This window comes from Uranotaenia lowii, chromosome 3 (assembly GCF_029784155.1).
Source record: "Uranotaenia lowii strain MFRU-FL chromosome 3, ASM2978415v1, whole genome shotgun sequence".
Classification (NCBI taxonomy): domain Eukaryota; kingdom Metazoa; phylum Arthropoda; class Insecta; order Diptera; family Culicidae; genus Uranotaenia; species Uranotaenia lowii.
Window position 1 is genome coordinate 233,610,038 of NC_073693.1, and position 22,658 is coordinate 233,632,695.

The 22,658-nt window shown below is 32.9% G+C and overlaps 2 non-coding genes across 2 annotated transcripts; both read left to right on the plus strand.

Annotated features, from left to right (window-relative positions):
• The first annotated feature begins 980 nt into the window (after positions 1-980).
• Positions 981-1,062, plus strand: Trnas-aga (transfer RNA serine (anticodon AGA)). The gene has a single exon. It is a non-coding gene; the product is annotated as a tRNA-Ser (tRNA).
• Positions 1,063-3,836: 2,774 nt separating this feature from the next.
• Trnaa-agc (transfer RNA alanine (anticodon AGC)) lies at positions 3,837-3,909 on the plus strand. Its single transcript has one exon. It is a non-coding gene; the product is annotated as a tRNA-Ala (tRNA).
• Positions 3,910-22,658: the final 18,749 nt, after the last annotated feature.

Below are 22,658 nucleotides of genomic sequence, written 5' to 3' on the forward strand. Positions count from 1 at the left end.
TCAGGTCCGTCTTTTCCAGAGCGAAATCTGGAGGATGATGTCGAATACACCTTGAATCTCTGTGGGCCAATCTGAAACAAAAGCAAAGTATTATGACGAGAACCATTCTGTTCCGATTTTCGTATTTTGGGCACGAAGCAAAACTTGTTCTTGAATGATAAAACAGCTTAAACTCAATTTCGGCAAATAGTTACTTTTTTTTCGAGAGGAATTGTACCGCTTTGCTTAGCTTAATCCAGCTCAACTTCACCTCGCCTTTTTGGATTTACCTTTTTTTTCTAAGTGAATTGTACTTTTTTATTCAGGTCAATTCTTCACTTCACTACGAGGTAAGATTTACCCTTTTGGATTCACTTTTTTTCTCAGTGAATTGTACCTTTTTTCTAGCTCAATTCTGGTAAAATTTACCTCTTGGTGAGGTGAGTTTCACCTCGAAAAGGTAGAAGTTACTTTTTCGGCTTCCACGAGCGTTCATCTCGCCATTTCGGTAAATGTTAGGTGATTGATAGGATTGATATCATAATATCAAGTAATGCATACATTTTCTATAGTCTTATATTTCGGCTTTTACGGTTTAAGGTAGATGTGAGTAGTTAATCAAACTGAGCTAAATGTTCTATCTTTTTTTGTATAGTTATTATTTCAAATCGAAATCTACATATTTCTAAGAACCTTAATTTAAGAACTTTTATCATTTGAATATAATTTTCACCAATTCAATGCTAGCTGGAAAATTAAATATTGTCTGCTCCGATACCGAATTAAAAAATTGACTCGATTGTAAATATCGCGATATTTTTTGATAGGAAACTAAGTTTGAATTTTCAAAATTTGAAAAATCAAATTTAGTTTCCTATCAAAAATATTTAATATTCTCTGGTGACAATCATCATCAATCCCTTATCTATGTAACATATTTAATGCTTTTGATGATGATGATGATCTCGCCGGCTGGTAAACATTTGGCGCCCAAACAATAAGCAGTCGTGGCCGAGCGGTTAAGGCGTCTGACTAGAAATCAGATTCCCTCTGGGAGCGTAGGTTCGAATCCTACCGACTGCGAGACTTTTTTGTTGTTTTTTAGTTGTGTTTGTAATTGTTATTTGAAACAAATATTTTTATAAGAAAACTAGCTGTTCCCATACGAACTCCGTTTCGCTTTCAACTTGGAATATGTTATGAACAGTTTGTATGAAAGTCAATAGCCATATATTTTCCTGATGCATTTCCGAATTAATTGTTAAGTTATAATTGCACAAATATTGAACGAACACCTCTTCTGCCGTCTGCTACTTCATTTGAAATCAGGAATTGATTGCCCGTGCCAAAAAAAAAATCCGTGTAAAAATTTCGAGTCGATCGTCGCATAACAACGCAATTATTGCCCAAAAGTTAAACTCCTTTTGGTGGCCTCTTATACAATCTTTGGTATCTGAAGTCGATTGTCCGTCTCTGAAAACCACCGTGTGCAAATTTTCATCCCAATCCGATGTATAATAACGACGATATTTCAAAAATATTGTAAGGTTAATATGGACGACCCTATTGCCGGCCCCTTACGCTGAATTCAATAACTGAAATCGATTGATCGTCCCTCAAAACTCTCATGTACCAATTTCCTTTAAATAGATGTATAATAATGACAATATCGCAAAAACAGTGAATAGTTAATATGGACGACCCCTTAGGCCGACTTCTGACTTTAATTTGGATAAGTGAATTCAATTATTTGTCCCAAATAACCCCTATGTGCCAATTTTCAACCCAATCCAATGTATAAAAACAGCAAAATGACTAAGATATTGAAAACTTAATATAGACAAACATCATTTCTTAGGAAGCTTGAATAGATTTGGCCTTATAGTTTTATCTTCAAAAGATTAAACTGCTTTGTTATCTTTTCCATCCCTTATCTAATGTAAATATCTGTTGAAGATTATCCCACTTTTCAATATGGATGATTTTTTGAGCATGTTGAAAACTCACTTTGCATGTTTTCAACTGCATGTGTGTATTTTTTTCGCTTTTCAATTTCGCACTGTTTAATTTAGTTTACCTTAAATGTTGGAAGTTCTACTAATAGCTTTTTGATGTTATCGAAAACAAATCATTTCGAAAACACCATTTCTATATTATGAAAAAGGTTTTTTTTAAATTCTGTTTTTTTTTTCATGGGCACAAACATCCCATTAATAGATGGTAGAATCGACCACATTGTTCATCAATGATAACTCAAAAGTTAGAAATTGATCAGTGAAATCGAATTGGATAAAACTCAAAACCTCAAATTTTATTATCTTATCAATTTTATAATCCCCCTTCAAAATTCCAATTGAAGCATTAAAATCGCAGCCTTGAACTTATAAACTCTGAATCTAAAAAAATTTTCTTTCTCTATGAGGAATTCCAAAAATATAAAAATGGTTGACCTTCAAAGCCCCCCAGCAGCGGCAAAGAGCACTTTGAAAGCCACTTCTATTCTTGTCAATGTATTCCTAACAGGCTAGTTGTATTTTTCAATCAAAATGTAGGCTTATAATTGTATCCAAATATCTCGTACCGGTAGCATGTGCTTTGAACAGTAGAAGGTACAAAAAACACCCGCCAAAATTTTCACTTTCAAATTTTTAATGCTCAGCAAGCTTCGATTTGCTATCCAGTACATGTGAGCTCTGGATGGTCGTTTCTTATAGCCTGCCCATGGTGATGGTGAAAATAATCCCGCCAACGAAACGAACGGAAACGAAAGTCGGTTCACAAAATGGGTGCCATGACTTTTGGTTCGGGGGAATAAAACCGTTGTTGTTTGGACGACCGCCTTCAAAAGGGGTCATCCGAAAATCTAAAAACATTTTTCATCATTCCTGGTCCTAATAAGCACCCACGCCAAATTTCAGCTCTCTAACTCTTAAGGCAGCTGAGCCTATTGAAGACAAACATACAAACGAACAAACGGAAATTACTTTTTATATATATAGATAAGTGACAGGAACCAGGAACCATTACCATTAACTCAAGAAGGCAAGTAGTAGGTGAAAATCAAGAATAGAACAACACCAATAACAATACGTAAGTTCTCATTTGTTTTCCATCTCTCTAATTTTGTGAAGAGAGTTTACTCAGTTAGCCTGTCGAATTAAACGAACTAAACTTCTCTAACTTATGCAATATTGGATTTAAGAATGTTTGTAAAAAGTGATCATTCAAAACTGATTTCTTTTCAATTGAAATATTTTATTTCAATTTTATCATATTCCGATATCTATATGATGTCATTGATGTTTATCTTCAAATTCCATTTGGTAGCGCTAGTTAAGCTTTACTGTTCCTAATTCATGAAGATTTTTTTAAGCAGGTAGGTACCTCATGTAGGTGTCTTCTAATATTAATCTAGAAACTGAACACAATAATTATTCCCGGTGAGTCACACATGGTTATTTACGAACAGATGTCATTGAACAGTTGAGCTATGATTCATGTGATTCGTTTTGTGTTGTGAGTCATGTTTGATTGTTTTCCATTTTAATTCCTGTGTCCATGTGGATGCCATAACAGAATAATTAGCAGCACGATCCAGAAACACCAATCGAGAAAACTCAATTTTTGATTTTGTTTTTACGAACCCAATCATCACGACGAACTACTGATTGCATTTCGCGCAACAAACGAGCGGATTCAAAATTGTTGTTTATGTTGAATTCTGTTTGCGCTGATTTCTACGTAAGATGACGACGATCTTGTTTTTTAATGTCAGCGATCAACAAACAACAATCATAAAAATGTTTTTGTGTAAACAACTGTCCTTTGACGTCAATTTCTGGCCCGGAATTTCGTATGGGGATGTAGCTCAGATGGTAGAGCGCTCGCTTAGCATGTGAGAGGTACGGGGATCGATGCCCCGCATCTCCAAGGATATTTTTTGTCAACAGTTCTGTTCCTTTTTTGTATTTTTCTTCTATGTATAATGAACTTCAGTTTTTTTAACTATCTACTAGATTATTAAATCGATCCGGCGAATTTTTGGCGAAATTGTTTACTCCAAACAATCGATAAACACAACATGGGAAGAGAAATATTGATTCTTCCTGCTTGCTTATATGTTTTCAAGTCAATGCCCTAAACGTCATTCCATCGATCTTCAAATTTCATGGTTCGATGTTCGACAAACCAATTCTCAGTAATGTCACCGGCGTTGTTTTATCTCTGTTTTCTTCTCCTCGGTTACAAACGATTAGTATCCCTACTTGTCGATGTTGACAGATTTTTCCCGTCTAGTTTGTCTCTTCCTATTTAGTTATTCCCCCATTCAGAAGAATGGGAATCATTTCGTCCGATTTCGAATTTATACATTCGTCGAGAAAAAGATCAGTTGGGGGAACTTGGGAGCCTATCTCTTCATCTCGGTTTTCATTTTTATTTTACAAAAATTTCCGATCCAGGGTGCCTCCTGAATGATCTTTGCCATGATGGCCTCTCGTCTCACGCACAACACCGGACCGGGTGTCACCCGAGAACCAAAATTGTTTCTTCTCCTTCCGGCCGACCAGAGCGCAGAGCAAAGAGGGGGCGTCGATTGAAGAAAACGCCAAGGTTGAATGGTTTATTACTTCACAGCCTTTGACGGGCCATGTCCGGTGACATTTTTTTCCTTTGGTTGTTGCTCCAAATGTCGCTCCGTTCTGTCTTTTTATTGATTCTTGATGGAAGATTATTGATGAGATTTTAACCGTTGGTCCTTTTCGTTATATGGATCTGGACTAACATTTTCTATGATTATAAAAAAGATTAAGGTGAAGTGACGTTCTGCTTGTTTCGATTTGTAAAAAATCAGAAACTGACGTTCTTTAAAGTCGTAAGAATAAATTTAAAACTTAGGGGATCTGTTCCAGCGTATACCGATACGCTTGAAGAATACTCCAGAAGGTTCTATGTTCAGGAAGTTCAGATATTTACTAGCATGTTGCATTATAGAATGTTAAAGAATGTTTCATTTCTGTTTCATTGTATTTTCCGATGTTTCTAGAAAGTTCCATTATAATTTCTTAGAAGAATCTAGAATATTGTATACGTAATTTATTGGTCGTTTTTAGAACATTCCATAAGCATATAAATACAGAGTCGAGTGAATTTTAAGTTAGGATTATTCTGCATTTGAGTGAGTATTGTTCCGCCTTTCAGTTTGTTTCCTAAGTGAGAATAAAGTGTTCCCAAATACAAAAGTGTGGTTTTGTGAATCCAAGTACCAAGAAAGTTATCCCTATCGACGTCAGTGAGGTTACCAGAACTTTGGACTGTTGTCGATGTTATAGTTACCAGTACTCTAACCAAGATTTCCTATCAACATTTCAAGCGTGAGTTTTCAAAAGGACGTATGTAACATCAGACAAAATCTGAGAAAAAGGAGGGACAAAATTATGTTAATATAAATAAATGCTATTTAAAGCTGTTTGATCTAGAATCAAGTTTTATCATGGCAGCTGTAGGAAAAACAATAATGTTTTAATTATAGGTTTGAGCATACTGGATTTTTTGCTGTTTCCTAGTGAATTTGTTAAAAAAAATATTTTACACCGTATTGTTGAGTTTTTTTTTCACATACGCCATAATGATTCGTCGTTGTGACAGTTTAATATTTACATACACCCTTTATGATTCGTCGTTTGGACAAATTGTTTTCATTATGCGTCAAATCAGATACGTCGGTTTTTTCACATCATTGCAGATGCGTCAGTTTTAAAATAATAATTATTTTAAAACTGACGCATCTGCAATGATGTGAAAAAACCGACGTATCTGATTTGACGCATACGACGGTTTGCTGCGATCCTATCTGCTGTGTGTGCGATATTATTTGTTTTGACAGATGCGTCGTTTTACCAAAAAGAGGTGTAAAGAAGAATTTCGAAAACACTGAGAAAAGATGACATAGGTCGTTTGTATATTTTTTTAGCTAACGGCATATTATTTTTTTTTGTACAAACAGTTAATTCATACAGAAGAAAATAAAATTTACTATACCGTGCAAACAGTAACTCAATTTGTTTACTTTTGCGACATACGTCCTTTTGAAAACTCACGCTTGATTTAAGCTTTCCGTTTCCTGCAACGGAACAGGATCTTAAGCAAACAATTCCTTAACCAAGAACGGTTTATTCGTTGATTCGGTTGAACGATATTTTTTGAGGAACTACACAGATTCTTTACATAATATAAAACCTAATGAAATGTTCAAAAGATTTTCAAAACTACACCTTATTTTTGTATCCAGGGAAAATTGACACAAAAATCTGATGTTTCCAACATGAAATGATAGAAATGGTAGAAGAAGATAATTATTAATCAATGTAGAATAAACCGGGTTAAAAAACATCATCTAGTACCCGAAATTTAAAAAAATTAAAAATCTATAATTTGAAGTTAAACACAACTTTTTCGAAAACATTTAAATATGGGAGAGTGGGGAATCATGGGCCACTTTTTTCGTTGCTCCATAACTTCTTTATTATAAAAGATAAAATGAAAATGAAAAATGGTATGGTTTTCTACATTTTCAAGGTATCATAAGGTATTTTTTTTATAATTTTTAATAAGTTATTTTCCCCAAATTCTGACTGTTTGAAAAAAAGCAATATTTTTTGGATTTTGAAAAATGGTGGGGAATCGTGGGCCACCATATCCAAATAGACCAAATAACATGCAAAGTTTATGAGTTGACCCAAAACTGTGATTTCACAATTCATTTTTTTATATTAAAGCAATTTCAGATGATGAAATACAAAAGAGAGCTGTGTATGATCGCAAAGATTCCAAAACCTGGCTCGCGAACGTTTTGGCAAAATTTCTTATATAGGATGGACAAAATATTTTTCATAACTTTTCCATTGGTATAAGAAAACTTCACAGATAGGAAAAACGTATTTTAAGTTCTGAATGTGTATAAACACATAAAAATATAGGTGGTTCAAAATGTGTGACCCACGATTCCCCACAAGCTATGATTTGCAAATTGGTTGCGTTTGTGTGACTTATTGATGTTTCATCAAAAATTCCTTTTCCATGTGAAAGATCATGACAAAACTAAGATCATAAGCGTATGAGCATATTTTTGTTATGCACTTTAGGTTCCCCACCGATGAAATTAGCGGGTGTTTTTTTAATTACTTAAGTAAATTTTTCTAACTTTTTTTAGCTTGATAAACAAAAGAAGCATATGATGCGTATTTCAGTCAACAACATATAGAAATATATGCTCACACAAAGCGACCACGATGACAGTTGGTTTGAGATTTTTATGTCAACACACAACTGAGATATTAAAAGTGGCCCACGTTTCCCCATGGCCCACGATACCCCACTCTCCCCTACGTATTTTTTGAGCAATTCAGTAGTTTTAAGACGCTGCTGAATCGAGTTTTTGAAGCTCTGTTCTATTAGTATATTGTTATTGTTCCTACTTTTATGCACAACTTTGGCTAAAAAACTAAAACAAATACCGAAATTCATGAAAAAATTGTTTGTTGTCATTTTTTGGATAACTATAGGAATGAGTATTTATTTTCATTCAGCCAAGAGGATCTTAAAACCTTCTTTTGAATATAATTGTAAAAATGACAAAAATGCCAAATTGAGAAAATAAAACAAATATTACCAAAATGACAAAAAATTTAAAAAATCACAAAAATAGCAAAAATGGTAAAAAATTACAAAAATTACAATACTTCAAAAATGACAAAATTGACTAAAATAACCAAAATGACTAAAATTACAAAATTGATTAAAGACGAAAATAACAATAATGCAAAAATGACCAGACTGACAAAAATGACTAAAATTACGAAAAATTTCAAGAATCAATTTCAAGAATGACAAAAATAAGAATAATGACAAAAATGAAAAATATGACGAAAATGATATCAACGACAAAAATGGCAAATGAAAAGAAAGGCAGAAACGAACGACGACAATGGCAAAACTTACAGAAAAGACAAAAATGACAAAAATAACAAGAATTTCAAAAAATATAAAAATCTAATATATAAAGATGAGTTGGACTATATATGTTTGTATGCACCTTATACAAATCGACACCGCTTAACCGATCAGCCTGAAATTCGGTACAAAGATGTATTTGGACCAGGGTAAGGTTTTAGTGATAGTTTTGAGCCCCTCCCACCTAAGAAAAGGGACCCTCCCATACAACTTTCGTTTTTATTCCCACAAATCAAAAGTCATGGCACCCATTTGGCAGCCGATTTTCGTTTCCTTCGGCGGGTTGTTTTTACCATCACCTTGGGCCGGGCGTAAGAAACGACTATCCAGAGTTCACGTGTACTGGAAAGCAAATCAAAGCTTGCTGAGCGTTAAAGATTAGAAAGGGGAAATTTTTGGCGGGTGTTTTTTGTACCTTCTATTGCTGAAAGCACGTGGTACCGCGGTAGATACGAGAATTATGGATGCAATAATGAGCTAACATTTCGGATTGAAAAATATAACTAACCTGTAAAGTATGTATTGACTTGAATTGTAATGGTTTTCAAAGTACTCCCTACCACTGCTGCAGGGCTTTGGAGTCTATAAGAATATACAGTGTGTGAAGTATGGATGCAATGATTTATCTTCATTATGAAATTGGATTGAGTGCTGAAAACATATTAAGCTAATTTCTTAAAATCAAGCTTTTTAGAACCAACCTCATATTCCTCATATAGAAAGATAAAATAATTTAATTCAGAGTTATAAGTTGAGAGTTGTGATTTCAACGCTTTGAAAGGCGTCGACAAATCTAAATGGAGGACACAAAAATTTAACGTGCATTATCTGGAAAAACCAAATCCAACGCAAGAAACTTTGTTTGAAATATAATATGAGGTTTTAAGTTTAAACAATTCAATTTTATCGGTCAATCTATGACTTTTGTATCAATGTTGATCATCAATGTGTTCAATTTCACCATCCAATTATGCGAAAACTTTAACAGTAAAGTACTGCGAATTCAATCAAATTATTTCCAAGAATTTAACTTTATCACTCACCACAATAATTAATGAATTTTTTTTTTCCAAGAATGGAAAAATTGAAAAAAAAATCTTTTGTTATAACATCTTAAAATTGACGATTTGGGTTCCGAGATAATTTCTTTTGGATCACTTCAAAAAACTATAAGTGGAACATGGAACATTTAAGAAAAACGAATAATAAAACGGTGTGGAAAAAACAACGAAAAGTACACAAACATAGGAAAACATGAAATATGAGTCTTCATAAAGTTTAAAAAACCAAATACAAACACATACAGTATCTCAATGAAACTTAATGTTTTCCCGAAGAGATTCCTTTTACTGAATTCTATCGTACATCTTTCGAGTATATGATGGCTGCAAATGCTTAAACCCCTAAACCACAAAAGTTTACTGTGTACGCCGTGACTGGGATTCGAACTCGTGGCTTTTGGCTTGGAAGACTTGAAGGCCACGAGCTGCGGCAAGTTTCGGAAGCCTTCTTAGAATTTTCTGGGCAAATAAAACTTGAATATAGCATACGGGGGAGCATTTGGCATATAGCGTCCGAGGAGTACAAAACTTTCAAAGCTTACATACATGGCACAACATGGGTAAAATTTTCTCATAATAAATATATAAAACATATTGAACACAAAGCTACCAAAATTTCGTAAAGTCTAACGACTTATTTTGATTTATATTCTATGCAAACCCGAGCAAGGCCGGGTAAATCAGCTAGTGATAAATAAATGATAATTCACATTAAGACGAGAACAAATTTGAAATCGTTCTGTTGCCACTTGGAGTTGAAACATCTTGAGGGGGGTTGAAAATAATTCAAACTTTCAACAATCTGCAATAAACTTTTATACAATCCACATCGAACAAAATCGAAAAATCGAGTTATTTTAATTATTTTCAGAGGGAATGCATTTGGGGTTAACCATCGAGTCCTATAGTGGATCTTCCTTTTTATTTTTTCCTGTTATCATCTACTAAACTGTTCAAAAGTTATGAAAAGCTTATGTCAGGGGTGAGCAACCTTTTGAACCAATGGCCCAGTTTTGATTCAAAATAATCTCGGCGGCCACACTTATTTTAAACAACACTCTTCAATTATTCGCAGAACGGTATAGATAATAACAAAAAGATTGGCAAGTTAAAAAAAGTTAAATCGGAATAGTTACTAATTTTTCGCGATTTTTTTTAAAAGATCAACGTTATTTATTCATTCCTTATCTTTAAAAAGAAATTTACCATCGTTTCAATATTGTTTATTGTTTACTGTTAATATATCAACAGATCACGTATTGATCCTAAAGATAAGACTTAAAAGTAACATTCATATAAAATTAACAAAAAGGTATATACTACTGATTATACAGGGCTTAACATCGCTAGAATTCTTCTTTTGAGCATATTCCTAGAGGTATCAAAATCGAAGAGCTCTGAAAAACGCTTGAATGTCCTTGTAATATGAAGCAAACTAGACAAAATCAGCCGAAAATCATTAAAAACGTCGCTAAATGAAAATCAGGGTTTTTGTCGTTTTGGAAAACATTGAATGTTTTTAATCAACTTGAAATTCTTTGCAAACATTCGTTCTTCCAAACATGGACAACATTTGCATCACATTTTTCTCTAAGAACGAAATTTTTTCAAGATCTTTCCACGATGCATAAAAAAACATTTCTTTATCGTTTTCATATTAAAATCATTTTTATTTGAACCGGCGGTGCCTACTCATTACTTCCATTCAAAAACCTTCTGGAGCTAAGTAAATCTCACCAATAACTTAAAAAACGAGAGATTTACATTTTTTTAATTTCATTCAATTTCACTGATCAAAATTTCGGTTTTCAGTACATTTTTCCCAGAAGTCTTTCCACAGTTGAAATTTGCCCTCTAAGCCCTGATCTTTTTTCCTGCAATTGGTGAGAAATTATTTTTCTCAGAAATTTTGAAGTCTTGATCAAATTTGCTGCAATCCTGGGAATAAATATAATTTCAAAGATTCCCAAGCCAATTTTATCTAAAAATTGAGGCTAAAGTTTACATTCTTTGTTGTTAGTTTTTTTTTAAACATTTTTAAAATGATTTTATGAATTAAACTTTAGTGGTTCTTGGATATGATTTCTAACGCTAGTTTAAAGAAATTTCTTGACGTTGTCTTTAATATGAATTATTATTAAACAAGTGAAATGACCAAATTTGTCAACTTTTGGTATTTCATCAGAGATAATTTTCACAGTTTTTTTTGGATCAAATAAAAATAACAACAAGGGTTTTGTCAAGAACATTTAGTTGCGATCAAAAAAGAATGAAATCGCGCAGAGCAACGCACAACCTTCCAACTTAGACAGAATTTCATGTCTCTCATAGTTGATATTTTTTCATGAAACTTTCTCACAAGCTAGATAAACTTAGAAACTTTTCATTCAAAGAGTTTCGAACATTTTCCGAGCACTAGGAAGAGAAATTCAGTTGTTAACTATAGTAAAAGTAGGGAAAATTGAGATTACCTAACAAAATTAGCTGTAACTTTTTCAAATTTTTTTTTTTAACTAACTAACTAAGACTTTATTGCATTACAGAAAGAAAATTTAACGTTTTTATTTCGCCATATAGTAAAATTATGTACAAAAGTATACTCTAGTATCTGGCCAAATTTTATCAAAATTGATCTTGATCAAAATTAAATATAATATTGGTTCCGGGGTAACAGGCGATTTTCTCATTATTTGATGGTTGGATGCATGAAATCAATGTTTTGCGTTCTCTTCTTCGCGGTTGGAATTTTTTCATTCTCGAAATGCTTAAGATTTTTGCAAATTTTCGTTTTACAATGTTCTAAGATGATATTGATGGTTTGACTTGTGTAGTTTTTCCTAAAGATTATAGCTATGGATGTATAGAATCATGCATCCGTCGATAAGAATGAAATCGCCTGTAACTCCAAAACCAACCTCATATTCAAACCGCTTCTTCTTTTGATCGCGTAGATCGATGTTCGTAAATTTGGCCATATGTGCTTTTCACATAATATCACTATATGAAAAAGTAAAATTTGACAAAGTTACAACTTAGTGAGGCAATCTCAATTTTCCCTACTTTTACTAAACTGGCTATATCTCTCTTCCTAGCCCGCAAAATGTTTAAAACTTATTGAAGAATTTATAAGTTGTGAGTTTTATAGCTTGAGTGAAAGTTTCATGAAAAAATATCAACTGTGAAGAAATGGCATTCTGTCAAAGTTGGATGTTTCTGGGCTGCTCTGTGCAATTTCATTCTTTTTTAACGCAACTGTAGATATTTTTTTCGGCAATTTTAATGTTTAGTTTTAATTCAATTTCCAACGAAATAAGCATTTTTGTCCAATTTGACAAAGTTTTTCTATTAAACAAAAATCTGCTGAGTAAATTTATCGCAAAACTTTATCTTTGGGAGAAATATAAACAAAACCAGCATCATATGCTTAGCTCTGCCTTACGTTTTTGGTCTTACGTTTATTCTATCTGCATTTGCCGACTTGCTATTGGTTATTGATTTTGAGTTTAAAAGCTTTCGGAAACATTAAGAAAATTGTATTTTTACTTAGATAAAACTGCAATTTTACATTTCTGACAATGATATCGCACTTATCCCTTTGAAAAACATTTTGAATGTTAAAATTTATGGAAAAAGTCTCCAATCTGAATGATTGTTGAATAAGTCCAAACAAAAACACGTGAAGTACATATTTGAACAAGTCATCGACATATCAACGGTTTATAAACTGATATTGGAAGATAACTAAAGATCTATTCGAGAAAATAATTCAATTCCAGAAAGGCTTCGGGCAGGCCGCACAATGTGGTCTGAAGGGCTGCATGCGGCCCGCGAGCCATTGCATTGGTTGCTCACCCCTGGATTATGTTGTATGGATTTTTGGAAATGATTTTGAAGATAAAAATTCCGAAAATGTATTCGTTTATGCAATTCAGTGTAGAAAAGCGAACATTTCGCCACTGAAAACAACAGTTTCGAAAAGTGCTACTTTTCAGCACTGAATTCAGTGTCGAAAAGCACATTTCAAAACCTACTTGATCATAAATTTTCAGTCGTAAGCATAGGTCTACCACATGTTGTTACTTGTTGACATGCGCTTCTTGTATTTTTTGAATTTCATTTTTGAATTCAGCACCCGACTGATATAACAAGAGACGGCCCTCCGGGAAAATCGCGGCAAAACAAGTCTTTTTCTGAAGATGGCTGACATCCAGTAGGCCGAAACTTAAAAACAGTTTCAATTTAGTCAAAATAAACTCAAAAATGAAATGAAAACTTGGTAATTTCTTCAAAAATCGGGCTTTGCGAGCTTAACGGAATTGTGGAAAAATTTCTCGAGCATAACCTATTTCTTAGTTCACGGTTAGTGTTTAGTAAATTGAAATGTAAGATCTAAATGTTGTATATCTTACTAAACTTTTTTTACGAATCTCAAGAAAAAAATAGACCTACATATCCGGATGAATAAATAGGTAAAAAGATTCATTTTTCAATGATACTGCTAATTCAAAGATGTGATGTGAATTTGTAGTTAACTTCATATGCTAAACATCTATCTAATAACTGAAATTATTCAACATTGGTCCATAATGAATGATTTTCTAAACTCCGTCAGGTGCTTTTTTCAGAAAAATCATGTTATGTTGAATCAAAACTTGAGCAGAAATTTATCGAAAATATTTAAAATGTACGTGGAATAATTTTGAAAAATCAAACAAAAAAACCGAATGAATTTGTGAACAAACAAAGATAAATTGTTAATAAAAGGCAGTGAGAGTGATAAAGGTAATGCATTGACGCAATTCAGCTCACCTGTAGATCGATTCTTATTAATGGAAAGATCTCATTATCAAAGGTTTAAAGAAAAATTGAATTACGTAAATTTACTCATTTTCGGCAGTTTTGAATAGAGTTTACGAAAGGCATAATTACTTCTTTAAAAATTTAAAATTCTAATCTAAATCTAATCTAAAATCAGAACTTATTGGTTTGTGTATACACATTGAAATTTTAAAAAAACTATTGGAAGAATTTGTTCACAAATCAAATCACTGACAACTAGCAAAACCTAGAGGGTCGTGACCTATATGGTTTCGAAAATAGTTTTTTTTACTATATACTCAATATTTAACTCTTGAGAATCTAAAATTCATTAAATTTGGTGGCTACCTTGTTATTTTGTTTGAGGTAGTTTGAGGTAAGCATCAGAAAATGAAATAAAATTCGAATGCTGAAACCAAATTTAAAATTAATTTCTGATTTATGGATTGGTAATACCAAATTCATCGTTCATGATTGTTAGTTAAAATATCAAAAAACAGAGCGCAATAGTTTTATTTAATAAGAGGATAGAAAAAACAAACTAATTTTCAATCTGAACTTGAACCTGAAACTTTGAAAGTATCACGATCCCCAGTTTTTGCTCCGTGAAATTTGTCCTTTATATTTCAATCTGCTAATATATTACTTTATTTGAACATATCAACAATTATCACCGTAATCTGAATGAATTTTCAGTCTTCTCTTACTTTTAAGTTCAATTTTTCCAAAATATTTCTTCGGGCTTAACGGTAAACATTATTACCGGAAAACTTATAAAATCTAAATCGGGAAATACAGGAATGAACCGGGAATTTGAAAATGGAAACTCGCTGGACACCTTGGGATAAACCTAAAACAGTACATATAAAATGAATGAAGGTCACGAAACACTTTTATTCGATTCATAATTATTATACTAAAGTTTTGATAAGAAATTATAACACATGTTATGTACTGTGATGCAGATCAATTCATACCTGGTGGACATTTAGCTTAGCTTAGTTTGATTGATTACCCATATTCACCCTAAACAATGGAACCCGAAACTTCTTCATACGAAATTTCAAGATTAATTATTTAACAAGAATATTTCATATCTGGTGGACATTTCCATACAAAATGACTTATTTGTACACAAAATTGCCACTGTTTTAGGAAGAAATTTTAGCTAAATGGGTCCAAACGGTAGCTCCGTTAGTTTCTAACTAACATGGTCCTTGAAAATCTTTTGATTTAAATAATACTGCTTCTAAGGTTGCTCTTTAAAGACTGTTAAAATGTTTCGGGTGAAACATTTTTGTATTGAAGTCAAATACTTATGCAGAACATAAACGCTATTGAGACTGAAAATCTTCTTTTTCTTATAACGGATATTTAAAGGTTTTTCAATCATTTGTATTATTATTAAAATCCTTATAAAAAATGAACAAATCAAATTAACAACTTGTTTGAATTATGAGAAAGTAATTTTGTAGTTTATATTGGATAGTTAATTACAGTACTGTGGTAATTTTTTTTTCAAAGAATCTCAGAAATAGTTCTGTCAAGAGATTTTTTAAATTATATGTTCAACCTACCAAACGCAAAAGAGATTAAATCTTTTCAATTCAAATTTGTTTATTCCACTATTTTTAAAATCTCGAATTCTTTGGTTCAGAATTGAATGAATTTGTAATATGAAATTTCTATTAATGGTTTTTTTTTCTCGTTTTTTAATTGACGCACGTGTCTCCACTGTTTGCTAAAATGAAAATATATGCACTCTAAACTGGATACAGAATTAGCAATCTGAAGATTAATAATGTGGTTCAGTTAACCTATAAAATAGCAAATTGGATAAAACAAATGGAAAAACTATAATCGAATCTATGAAATGGATATTATGTTTTCGTTTTTCTATTTATTAAAAATGAGACCATTTTTGAAAACTTATTTCAAAATTCTGGTAGAAGGCTTCTTTCATCTAATATCTAGATGATGTTGACAGAAATAATCAATGTGTAGCTTTTACGCGAGATATTTTTCAACTTTAAAATTGTGAATGTGTTTTTATTAAAAATCGTGATCAGTATTATTTTATTTACATAGTATTCCGTCTCACGACATAACTTGACGAACATAATTTCTAAAATTCACTCGGTCCATGGCAACCGTTCTCCAATTCCTCGGGCACCCCACGTTCGCCAGATCACGCTCCACTTGGTCTAACCACCTCGCTCGTTGCGCCCCCGCTCGTCTTGTTCCTACCGGATTCGTGGCGAACACCTGTTTTGCAGGACAGTCATCCGGCATTCTCGCAACATGTCCCGCCCAGCGTATCCGGCCAGCCTTCACCACCTTCTGGATACTGGGTTCGCCGTAGAGTCGCGCGAGCTCGTGGTTCATCCTTCGCCTCCACATTCCGTTCTCCTGTACGCCGCCAAAGATGGTTCTTAACACTCGTCGCTCGAATACTCCGAGTGTACGCAGGTCCTCCTCGAGCAATATCCATGTCTCGTGCCCGTAGAGAACAACCGGTCTAATAAGCGTCGTATACAGGTTACACTTCGTGCGAGGGCAAAGTCTTCTCGATCGCAGTTGCTTGTGGAGTCCATAGTAGGCACGACTTCCGCTGATAATTCGCCTCCGGATCTCACGGCTGGTGTCATTGTCTGCGGTCACCAGTGAGCCGAGATAGACAAAGTCTTCGACTATCTCCAGCTCGTCGCCGTCGATCGTGACCTTGTTATTACTGGACAAGCGGGTTCGGTCGGTCTCGGATCCGCAGGCCAGCATGTACTTCGTCTTGGACGTATTAATCGTGATCAGTACTTTCATTAATTTGTTATTTTCTTTTTTTTTTCAGGGGAAAACGTGTCCGCCAATATTTTACAAGGTAATGTTTCCGAGTTTTCGATAATAATCTAATAATCTTTGTATATTATTATCATATTTTCCTACACACCAACGGTATAGTAACTTTTTCTAAATTTCAATTCTAATTCGATTTGAGTATGTGCTCAGATTCAGCTTTTCTTTCATTGCCATTAACGCACTTTCCAAATCCGTTTAAAATTTATACACGCTATTATGAAAATCTCAACATCCGACAATTCATTGCACATAAATTGAAGCCGCCTCCCGGTAATGCTACAAATCTGAACCTAATAAAATTAGTGTAAAACTTATGTCATTCGATTGTTATTAGCTTACTACCTCACGCGTGTTTGTTGACTCTTGTTATAGCCCGGTCGGTATTGCTTCCGGATGATCTGATCTCCCCATCCATAAGTATTCGGCGGGAAATATCCGCTGGCCAGATACCTACACCTCGAAAGCGTCGAGAACTCCAGCAATGTTTACTCTAAACAGCTACGCTACTTAATTTTAATTACGCTCGTCAACCTCAATTTCTTAACACATCTTTATGGCCGTGTGCTTCCAAATCCCTAAAGTTAATCTGTTTTGAGCCAGCCATCAGCCGCAAGAATCAGAGAGCTGAGCCGCTGAACGACACTCAGGGCGCCCTCACGCTTCCTGACGTTCCCCGTCCATTCGAAATCTTGTTTCCCATAAACCATCCCGATTCAACAAACATCGACCAACACGACGACGGTGTCGACGATTTCGTTCCGGAGCGATTCTGAAAATCGCTTTTGGGAGTAAACTCTCAGCCAGCAGATGTCTCAGCCTCAGCCTCAGCTGAAAATATTTACAACCTCCCCAACAACAGCGCGCAACAACCCGGTCCTGGTCGTTATTCTTCTAAAAAAGTGGAATGAGCGGCAAAAACAAGCATTTTGAGTGCTTGCTGCTGCTGCTTCTATAGGATTCGAACTTGGGTGTGTAGAAGCAAGGAATACGAATTTTTGAGAGCGGGAAAAGCCGTCTTTTTCCCTTCGTTCGTCGTCCTTCTGGCATCGTCCTGTTTTCTCGAGTGAGTGGGATGAGAAGGAATTTGCATCGATCCTTCGTCCGGTGCTTTCGGGTTGAAAGAAACGCTGCCTGCCACCATTTAATCAGATAGGTTTAACAAGTGATTTAAACAATCAATCAACATTATCATCGTACTTATAAAATTCAACACTTTGGAGTGTTGCAAAGTGTTGAATTTTATAAGAACGGAAAACTAAAATGAATTTGTTTATCAAAATTATCAAACTTAGTTTTTGAACTCTTCCTAAGTTTGTTTGAGAATAATGTACCTATGTATTTTTTTAATTCTAGTATTTTGTTTTGTATATCTGCTCATTGCTAATTTTTATTTTTAACTGAGCTTTTTTTATTAAGTTTAGTCGAATACAATACCAGTTATGGTAAAAAGCCGGTTCTTTCATTGGACTTGAGGAGCAAAATGTTCGTTTACATTCCTGATCATTTTCTTACATTTTACTCGTAACACCAATGTTATCAATTTCTACTCTATTATGTTATGCAAACCTTTTTTTTAGACGGTGCATGAATGTTTATTAATTTTTTTTCATTTTTCCAAGAACAAATTCCAAATTCTTACTTTAGTTGTAATAGCTGTACCACATCATCAGTTTTTTTTCAATATCTCCTCTCAGGAAATGAAGTTAAAGAAAGGGGGAAGGAAGAGAAAAAAGATAGCTTCAGAACCAAGAGAAACAAAGAATAGAAATTGAATGATTAAAACAAAGAGAAACAGATTGAGAAAAGAAAGAAAAATAAAAGGGAGTCGGAGAAAAAATAGATTGAGAATCAATCTCTTCTCTTTTTCTTTACTTTAAATAAAATAGATAAGAGAGAAAAATATAAGAGGTTGAAAAAGTAGGGAGTAAGACAAAAGAGGAGAGAGAGCATAAACAACAAAGAGAAAAGAAAAAAGATATCCAAAGAAAAACAGTAGAAGAAAAAAAAATAGAAAAGTAGAAGGATTAAGATAAAGGAGGAATAGTAAAAAAATTTAGGGTAAAGAATAGAAAAGAAAAGTGAAAAAAATCAGCAAGAGGGGAAAATTTATCATTATTCCAAATACTAGCTGAACCCGTAGGTACTAATTTTGTTTCGCTGTCAACTGTGAAATTTCGATAATTTTATATATTATTATTTTAATGAACAGAAGAACTTGATTTTTATTTACTAAAAAAATCCTCAGCATAAAGAGTATTCTTATGAAGATTTTTTCCAAAACCCGTTGTTAAATTCGCACATTGACCCGTTTCATTTTGACGAAAACTTAACGAGAACGGGACATAAGAATGATGCCCAAATGACCCAAAATGACCCAAACAAATTGATTCTCTCTCACTTGATTCTTGTGTACAAATTTTCAAAACGACGTGTTGAATTTTCACGTTATTTTTACAAAAGCAATAAACAATTTATATGGATGACCCATTTTCCTAAACTTTGAACTCATAAATCTACATGTGTGAATTTTCATATCAATCTGTTTCTCTAATATATACAGCAAAATTCATTTAAAAACAAATTTGATACCTTGAATCTTCTGCTAGTTGCGTTAAAGCCTTGTATGCAAATTTCCATATAAACCCAATACAAATTAACGTCAATTTTTCAAAAATCATGAACTGTTAATATGAACGACCCCTTTTGTCGACTCCGCATACAAAATTTTATAACTTGAATCGATTGATCGTCCCTTTAAATCCACGTGCACAAATTTTCATCTCAATCCATTCCTTTGGCCGATCCCTGACACTAAATTTGAACGAAGAAATAATAATAGAGAGGTGAGGAATAGTTAGGCGAGAAAAATAGGAAAATCGGAGTAGAGAGAATGGTGAGAAATGTAGTAAGGTTAAGAAGGGAGAATAGAAAAACAAAGTGTTGAAAAAGAAATAGGTTAATAAAGAATGAGAGAAAAAAATATTTTTTATTAAAATGAGAGAAAATAAAAAAATAACAGAAAGGAATAGAAGATAGATAAGACAGAGATAGAAGAAATTAAAAAATATGATGTATTATAAAAAAGTTGAATTAAGTGCTTTTCAAAGAAAGAATTTCCATGGAAATGGAAAAAAACGATAGAAAGCAGAAAGGATTAAAAGGAAAGATGAGAAAAAGAATAAACACTATTGTATACAAAAGAGTAAAAAAAAAGTTGAAAAAGGGAAACAGAGTAAAAAAGACAGTAAGAGAGAAAAATGTATCTTTATTCCAAATATTTTGTATCAGAGAAAAAGAAAGCCAAGAAAAAAAACAAAAAAGGAACAAGAATGTAGAGAAACGAATTGAGAAGAAAAAATGAGAGAATGGTGAGGAAAAGATAGTTAAGCGAGAAAATATAGGAAAAACATCAGAGTACAGAGAAAAATGTAGTAAGATGAAGAAGAGAGAAGAGAGAAATAAAGTGTAGAAAAAGGGATAAATTAAATTAAGAATGAGAGAAAAAAATCATTATCATCAAAATGAGAGAAATTAAAAAAGAATATAAGCGAAAAGAAGTTACACTGCCGGCCAAAAGTTTGGGATCACCCACTAAAAAACATGCAAATTTTTATCGTTTATATCTCAGCCGTCTTAGGACATATTGAAAATCTTCTGATCTCATTTGAAAGATAATGAGCAATAGCTATCTCGGAGGTATTTTGCCCAAATATAATGTTTTAGTTTTGAACTTAAAACTTAACCTAAAGTTATAACATTTTCAAAAAATCGCACTCAATATTCAAAGCCGATCATCTCGGGATAGGGTGGACCAAATCTCAAAATTTGAGTGGCATTAGAATCCCTATTCTTTACTTCTCAAAACACAATCAAAAAAATTTGAGAAAAAAATCAAGAATGTATTTTTAATTTATAAAATAGACACTTGAGCTATCGTCCAAAAGTTTGGGATCACCCCTTTGTATGGTGAGTTTGGGATCATTCTTATAAAAACATGCAAATTTATTTTATTCATATCTCTCTCATCTAACATCGTATTGCAGATCTGAAGGGTTCATTTGGAAGCTTAGGAATTGTTGTTTTTTAATAAATTCATTCAAAAATTATATTTTAAGGTGAGAACTATAAAAAAAAATCCGGGAACTTTCAAAAAAACAATTAATTTTAGGTGATTTTTTTATGGTTATCACTTCAAAATATAATTTTTGAATGAATTTATTATAAAACAACAATTCCTTAGCTTCCAAATGAACCCTTCAGATCTGCAATACGATGTTAGATGAGAAAGATATGAAAAAAATAAATTTGCATGTTTTTATAAGAATTATCCCAAACTCACCATACAAAGAGGTGATCCCAAACTTTTGGACGATAACTCAAGTGTCTATTTTATTAATTAAAAATACATTCTTGAATTTTTTCTCAAATTTTTTTAATTGTGTTTTGAGAAGTAAAGAACAGGAATTCTAATGCCACTCAAATTTTGAGATTTGGTCCACCCTATCCCGAGATGATCGGCTTTGAATATTGAGTGCGATTTTTTGAAAATGTTATAACTTTAGGTTAAGTTTTAATTTCAAAACTAAAACATTATATTTGGGCAAAATACCTCCGAGATAGCTATTGCTCATTATCTTTCAAATAAGATCAGAAGATTTTCAATATGTCCTAAGACAGCTGAGAAATTAACGATCAAAATTTGCATGTTTTTAGTGGGTGATCCCAAACTTTTGGCCGGCAGTGTAGATAAGACAGACATAAAATAAATAAATAAGGTGAAATAGTTACAAACAAGTTAAAAAAGAGCTTTTCAATTAATGAGATGGAAACCATAGAAATAGAAAAAAATGATAGAAAACCTGAAAGGATTGAGAGAAAGGAAAGATGGGGAAAAGATCAAAAACGTGATTAGGGGAAATAGTAAAAAGAGGAAAGTGGAATAATAGAAAGAGAGTAAAAAATGCAGCAATAGGTGGAAATTTACCTTTATTCCAAATATTTGGTACCAGAGGAAAAGAAAGCCAAGAAAAAAACAAAAAAGAGATAAAAATGTAGTTGTCTGTAGTAGAAAATAGAAAGAAAAAATGAGAAGAAAAAATAAGAGAGAGTTGAGGAAAACAAAGTTAAGCGAGAAAATATAGGAAGAAAATCAGAATAGAGGAAAAAATGTAGTTAGATGAAGAAGAAGAGAATACCAAAGTGTAAAAAGGAATAAATAAATAAAAAATGTGGGAAAAAAATCACTCCCATCAAAATGAGAGTTATAAACAAGTTAAAAAAAGAGCTTTTCAAAGAACAAGATGGAAACCATGGAAATAGAAAAAAACGATAGAAAAGTAATTGAGCAGAAAAGGATTGAGAGAAAGGAAAGATGACAAAAAGATGAAAACCGAGATAAGGGGACAAAGTAAAAAGAGGAAAGTGGAAAAATGAGAAAAGAGTGAAAAATGCAGCAAGAGGGGAAAATTTATCTTTATTCCGAATATTTGTTACCAGAGGAAATAAATGCCTAGAAAATAACAAAAAAGAGACAAGAATGTAGAGAGACAACAAAATAGAAAAAAATAAGAGAGAGTTGAGGAAAAGATAGTTAGGCGAGAAAAAAGGAAGAAAATCAGAAAAGAGAGAAAAGTTTAGTGAGGTGAAGAATATAGTAGTAAATTAAAGTAAAGAAATACAAATAGAAAAGTAGAGGATGAGAGACAAAAAAACATTCTCATCAAAATGAGGGAAAATTAAAAGAAAAAAAAGAATTAACGAGTGTGGAAAAAATGAAATGATATTCCTTCACAGAGAATGGGGAAAAAGGTCGATGTCGAACAAAATCTATGATGAGTTTTTTTTTGTCTTTAAATTCAATTTCAACACTTTAGTTTTTTATATTTGATAAAAGTTAAGCTTTACTGAAGGTTTATTTATCAACTGTGGTTTTCTTCA